Consider the following 6,185-nt stretch of genomic DNA (forward strand, 5'->3'; position numbering starts at 1 on the left):
ACCCTGCTGACCCGCAAGGAATGGTGGCCCCTGTCCCCGCACCCTGGTGGGGCAGGGACGGGAGGGGGAGGCCCCCGTGCCAGAGGACACTTGGTGGAGGCAGCCTCCCGCGAACCCACGTTACCCCCTTCCGCATCCCTCCCACCAGCCCATCGGCAGAGGGACCCACCCCTGGGTGTGGTGGAGGAGGGCATCCGCGGGCGCCCATGCACGGAAAGACAAAAGCTTGGCTCAGAGGATGACTTTCAATAGATCGCAGCGATGCTTTGTTTTAATTAAACAGTCGGTGACCACCAGAACTGGGGCGATACACAGGAAGGGCCGGGCTTGCGTCCAGAGTCGCCGCCACCCCGGAGGGAGGCGCCTCGTCCAGCCGCGGCACGCGCCCAGCCCCGCTTCTCGCCCCAGCCCGACCGACCCAGCCCTTAGAGCCAATCCTTATCCCGAAGTGAAGGATCTGACTTGCCAACTCGCCCTTACCTACATTGTTCCAACATGCCAGAGGCTGTTCACTTTGGAGACCTGCTGCTGATATGGGTGCAGCCCTGCGCGAGATTTACACCATCTCCCCTGGATTTTCAAGGACCAGCGAGAGCTCACCGGACGCCGCTGGAACCGCGACGCTTTCCAAGGCTCGGGCCCCTCTCTTTTGGCAAACCCTTTCCAGGGCATCCTGCCCTTCACAAAGAAAAGAGAACTCTCCCCGGGGCTCCCTCCGGCTTCTCCGGGATCGTTTGCATCCATCTCCGCCCATCTCCGCCACTCCGGGTTCGGGGATCTGAACCCGACTCCCTTTCAATCGGCCGAGGGCAACGGAGGCCATCGCCCGTCCCTTCCGAATGGGGCTCGCCCATCTCTTAGGACCGACTGACCCATGTTCACATGGAACCCTTCTCCACTTCGGCCTTCAAAGTTCTCGTTTGAATATTTACTACTACCACCAAGATCTGAACCTGCGGCGGCCCCACTCAGGCCCTTGCCCGGGCTTCTGTGCGCACCGCAGCGGCCCTCCTACTCATCGTGGCTTAGCCCCCGCGGCTCTCAGCGCCGGCGATGGCCGGGTATGAGCCCGACGCTCCAGCGCCATCCATTTTCAGGGCTAGTTCATTCGGCAGGTGAATTGTTTCACAGTCCTTAGCGGATTCCGACTTCCATGGCCACCGTCCTGCTGTCTATATCAACCAACACCTTTTCTGGGGTCTGATGAGCATCGGCATTGGGTGCCTTAACCCGGCTTTCGGTTCATCCCGCAGCGCCAGCTCTGCTTACCAAAAGTGGCCCACTAGGCACTCGCATTCCATGCCCGGCTCCACACCAGCGAGATGGGCTTCCTACCCATTTAAAGTTTGAGAATAGGTTGAGATTGTTTCAGCCCCAAGACCTCTAATCACTCGCTTTACTTCGGAGGGAACCAGCTACTAGATGGTTCGATTAGTATTTTGCCTCTATACCAAGGTCGGATGACTGATTTGCATGTCAGGACCGCTACGGACCTCCACCAGAGTTTCCTCTGGCTTTACCGTGCCCAGACATAATTCACCATCTTTCGGGTCCAATCACGCATGCTCATGCTCCACCTCCCCGACGGAGCAAGCGAGACTGGCCGGTGGTGCACCTGCCGCTGGAAGCGTGGCAGGATCCCACCTCAACCGGCATGCGCCAGCCCTCACCTTCATTGCGCCACAGCGATTTGCTCGCCCTCCGTCTCGTGCACGTGTTAGACTCCTTGGTCCATGTTTTAAGATGGGTCGGGTGGGTAACTGACATCGCCACGGACCCCTGGCGCCCGGCGTGAGCCCCGTTCCCCCTTCAACTTCCCCGGCACACCCGGGTGCCTGGGGGAGGGCGCGGAGGTGGTCGAATCTCCCCCCTACCCCACGGACATGGCAAAGCTGCTGCCAGGGGGGCTGTAACACCCTCTGCCAGAGCGCAGGGCCACCTGCCATCCCAAAGCCTTCCCAGCTGACCCAGAGCTGGTCGCGGTGCACCACCGCGGAGGAAATGCACCCTGCGGGGGCCGGGTAGGGCTTGGGCGCCGGTCCCACAGAAGGGATCTGGAACTCCCAGGTAAAACGACATTCCCTCTGTGTTGAATCCTCTGGGCAGACTACACGGACCCCACCCGTTTACCGCTCGACGGTTTCACGCCCTCTTGAACTCTCTCTTCAAAGTTCTTTTCAACTTTCCCTTATGGTACTTGTTGGCTATCGGTCTTGCGCCCGTATTTAGCCTTAGATGGAGTTTACTTACAGCTTTGGGCTGCATTCACAAGCAACCCGACTCCGAGAAGACCCGATCCTTGTGCGCCGGAGGCCGCTACTGACCTAACACCGTCCGCGAGGTGAGCCTCGATCAGAAGGACTTGGGCCCCCTGAGTGACGCCGGGGAGTCGGTCTTCTGTATGCCACATTTCCCGTGCCCGCCACCGGGCGGGAACTCGGCGCTGGGCTCTTCCCTCTTCACTCACCGTTACTGGAGGAATCCTGGTTAGTTTATTTTCCTCCGCTTAGTAATATGCTTAAATTCAGCGGGTCGCCACGTCTGATCTGAGGTCGTAGTCGGAAGAAAAATGCCGGAGCGTTAAGGGGAAGCCAGGGAAGGCCAGCCCCCTGCTGGAGCAGGGGCCTGGTGTCCCGGCAGCGCGCGCCCTCTTTTCCCGGATCGCATCTGGAGGGGTTTCGCCCTCTCCGGGAAGCAGGCCACGGAGGAGGGCGCCTGAGGCATGTGCAAGCGGGCAGCCGGTGGGATACCACAGACAGCCATGTGTGGCACGCAGCCAGGCGCCCCGGGGCGGACTAGTTACCAGACCACTTCTCGGGGCTCGGCACGCCGGCGGTGTACCTCCGTGGCAGGACCCGGTGAGGGACCCTGCCATGGGTGATCGGGGTGTCTGACCTTGTGGGAGGACGAAGGGGGAGCGGAGCTCACCCTGCAATGACTCCAGCCACGTCCCAGGGAAGCCCCGGGGTGATTGACGATCAAGCGACCCTCAGACAGGCGTAGCCACGGGAGGAACCCGGGGCCGGAAGGTGCGTTCGAAGTGTCGATGATCAATGTGTCCTGCAATTCACACTATTCCTCGCAGCTAGCTGTGTTCTTCATCGTTCACCCACCTGTGGGCACTGGAGAGGTGGGAGGAAGGCAATGGCGTCTGTCCACCGCCGGAACGGCAAGACGGCCCGGGTGCCCCGTTCAAGGCTTCCCCTCTGAGAGTCAGACTCCACCGTTGGGAGAAAAAAACACATTGCCAGGTGCTCGGCCCGGTAGTCCACTATCACCCACCCACCTGGGGGCGAGGGAGGGGGGCTCCCGGAGTGATGGGAGCAGGCAGCCCCGCAGCCACCGGTCCCTCCTGGGGTAACCCGGGAGGACCACGCGAGTCTTCAAACCCCTCAGCCCGGCCACACAGGACCGGGTCGAACTGGGTACCTGGCAACCTGGAAACCCGTCTGCCCGCCCGAGCCTTTGTGGTAGTGCTCCTGCCTGCCCATGCAGGGCTCGGGGGCTCCGCTTCCCAGGGGCTTGGAAACCCCAGCTGGGCCTCAGGCATGGGGAGGACCACTGGAGCTCTCGGGCCCGGACGCCCGGGGGAGGACTGCCCTGGACCCATGGAGCCTGTCCCGGGCACTTTGCCATCCGTGGGCCAGAGGAGGGAGCCCCAGACACCTGGGAGGCATAGCCCATCTGGTCTCTGGCAGAGAACTGCCAGCCCGCGAGTGGTGTTCCGGCATACCCTGCCCTTAGTAATCCAGAGGAAAGCCACCCCTCTTTCTGGGCACCCGTGCTCACCGAGTGACGGAGGGACCCAGGGTGTGGAGGCGCCTGACCACCTGGAGCCCTGGTTGGGATCGGGGAGGCGAATGGGCCCCCATCGAGACTTCCAGGGTGGCTCAGCCATCTGGTCACCCCATTGGAAAGCATTGCGTGTGACCAGATGGCCGAGGGAAAAGGTGCTACCTGGTGGCTAGGACCGAATGGACTCCCATCTGCCTGCCCCGAGCTGAGCCTTTCCGGTAGGGCTCCTGCCTGCCCCAGCAGGGCTCGGCTTCCTGGGGGCTCAAAGAACCCGGCTGGGCCTCAGGCATGGGGAGGACCACCGGAGCTCTCGGGCCCGGATGCCCGGGGGAGGACTGCCCGGGACCCATGGAGCCCGTCCCGGGCACTTTGCCACTTCGTGGGTCGGAGGAGGAAGCCCCCGGATGGAGGGGAACTGTTGTCTGGGCATAGCCCATCTGGTCCCTGGCAAAGAACCGCCAGCCCGGGAGGGGTGTTCTGGCATACCCTGCCCCTAGTACTCCGGAGGAAGGCCACCCCTCTTTCTGGGAACCCGTGCGCACCGAGAGACTCAGGGGACCCTAGGCCTGGATGCAACTGACCACCTGGAGCCCTGGCTGGGATTGGGGAGGCAAATGAGCCCTCATCAGGACTTCCATGGCAGCCCGGCCATCTGGTCGCCCCATTGGAAAGCATTGCGTGTGACCAGATGGCCGAGGGGAAAGGTGCGACCAGATGGCTGGGACCGAACGGACTCCCATCTGCCTGCCCCGAGCTGAGCCTTCCCAGTGGGGCTCCTGCCTGCACTAGCAGGTCTCGGCTTCCCGGGGGCTCAAAGACCCCGGCTGGGCCTCAGGCATGGGAAGGACCACCGGAGCTCTCGGGCCCGGATGCCCGGGGTGAAGAACCTAGGCCACTTATGAGCCTGGCGGCGCAGGGTACGCCTTAATCTTCTGAGTTCACCTGCTTTGTTGAACAGAGACACAGGACACTCTGTTGGGCGTAGAAGATCAGGTTTATTAGCTGCAGCTAAGTACAGTTGTCCCAGAAGTACACTTGGTATGTTCTTAGGAGACTGCCACTTCACTCCGTGGCGCACAATCTTTTATAGCACATAGATAGTATAAGATTAACAAAGAACACTCCCAATACATACATGTTTAGCCAATGGGAAGAGTTTAAAAACAAGATATCAAGTAACCCAAAGCCTCTCCTCCAACTGTGTGTGTCACCCCTCCCCACAAGTAAACCAATGATAGTGTATTTGCAGGTGGCAGGACACATTTGTATGTCTTGGAGGACAGTTGTGAAATGGGAGAATACAAGTAGAGAATAGCGAAGGCCAGCAGATAAGATAAAGTCAGGAGAAAATAGTGTGAACCAACAGATAGTTGAGATTAGTCAAACCAGACAGGGATTAGTGGACTCGGCCAGTCCCTGACACCAGTTCGTAAGCAGAGGCAGAAGGCTATTTTGACACGATGCCGCAGGAAAAGAAGAAAAGACCTCGTTCGCCGTGCTGCCTGAGTGAGGGCAACACAAAATGGCGGCGGAACACAAAATGGCGGCTCAATACGATCGAGATCGAAAATCGAATTTCCTCAGATCTTCCTTTTGCCAGAACTCAGGCAAAATACACAGACTCACGTTAATCTGAGTCGATGTCGATGGCCATGAGGTCATCAAGCTGTTGCTGTAACATCATTTTAATGTTCTCTGTTCTCTGTGACTTAGGCTTGGGATGCACACAGTAGCACAAAGGCCACAGATGCTGGGGCCACAGTGCATACAGAGACAACAGGAGAAAATGATGGCCAAAACCATTCCAAGGAATGTTAATACCTTCCATCCCCATTTTGACAGTAGTCCCCAAAACCATCCCAATAATGACCAATCTCTTTCGTCCTGATGAATCGACTCAGAGTTACATGTAATTTAGAGATGGCTTGGTATACCGTCGGAGCATCGTCAGGTATATAAATACAGCAACTAGATACGATCAATTTACAGACTCCACCAGTGTCCGCAAGAACAACATCTAAGGCAACTCAGCTCTGTAATGTCATAAGACGATCCGCCTGTAGTTCAGCGGTGAGATTACTCAAGGCTCCCACAGTGACATCTATGGTAGTCTCAACAACACGAACCAGCTGTCTCATGTTTCTGCTATTGGTCATTGGGCCCCAAAAAGGAAGAAATCCCTTGAGGAAATCTCCTCCCTCTTGTCCTGCTGTGTCTTTGGAATCAATAATTCCTCTGCCATATCTGTTTTTATGATGATTTGAAGAGGCAGTGTATGTAGGGGGAAGAAGGAAAGCTACATAGCATGTTCCAGAGAAACCAGTCGGCAACCACGTATAGGCTCTATCGTAGCAGATAAAATACGTGCCCTGAGATGGTACTAGCGGCGG

At 58.4% G+C, this 6,185-nt stretch overlaps 2 pseudogenes; both read right to left on the reverse strand.

Annotated features, from left to right (window-relative positions):
• Positions 1-496: 496 nt before the first annotated feature.
• Positions 497-2,532, reverse strand: LOC146783156 (28S ribosomal RNA; annotated as a pseudogene).
• Positions 2,533-2,983: 451 nt separating this feature from the next.
• LOC146783157 (5.8S ribosomal RNA) lies at positions 2,984-3,106 on the reverse strand (annotated as a pseudogene; the record flags this gene model as incomplete).
• Positions 3,107-6,185: the final 3,079 nt, after the last annotated feature.

This window comes from Triturus cristatus, chromosome 11 (genome assembly GCF_964204655.1).
Source record: "Triturus cristatus chromosome 11, aTriCri1.1, whole genome shotgun sequence".
Lineage (NCBI taxonomy): Eukaryota > Metazoa > Chordata > Amphibia > Caudata > Salamandridae > Triturus > Triturus cristatus.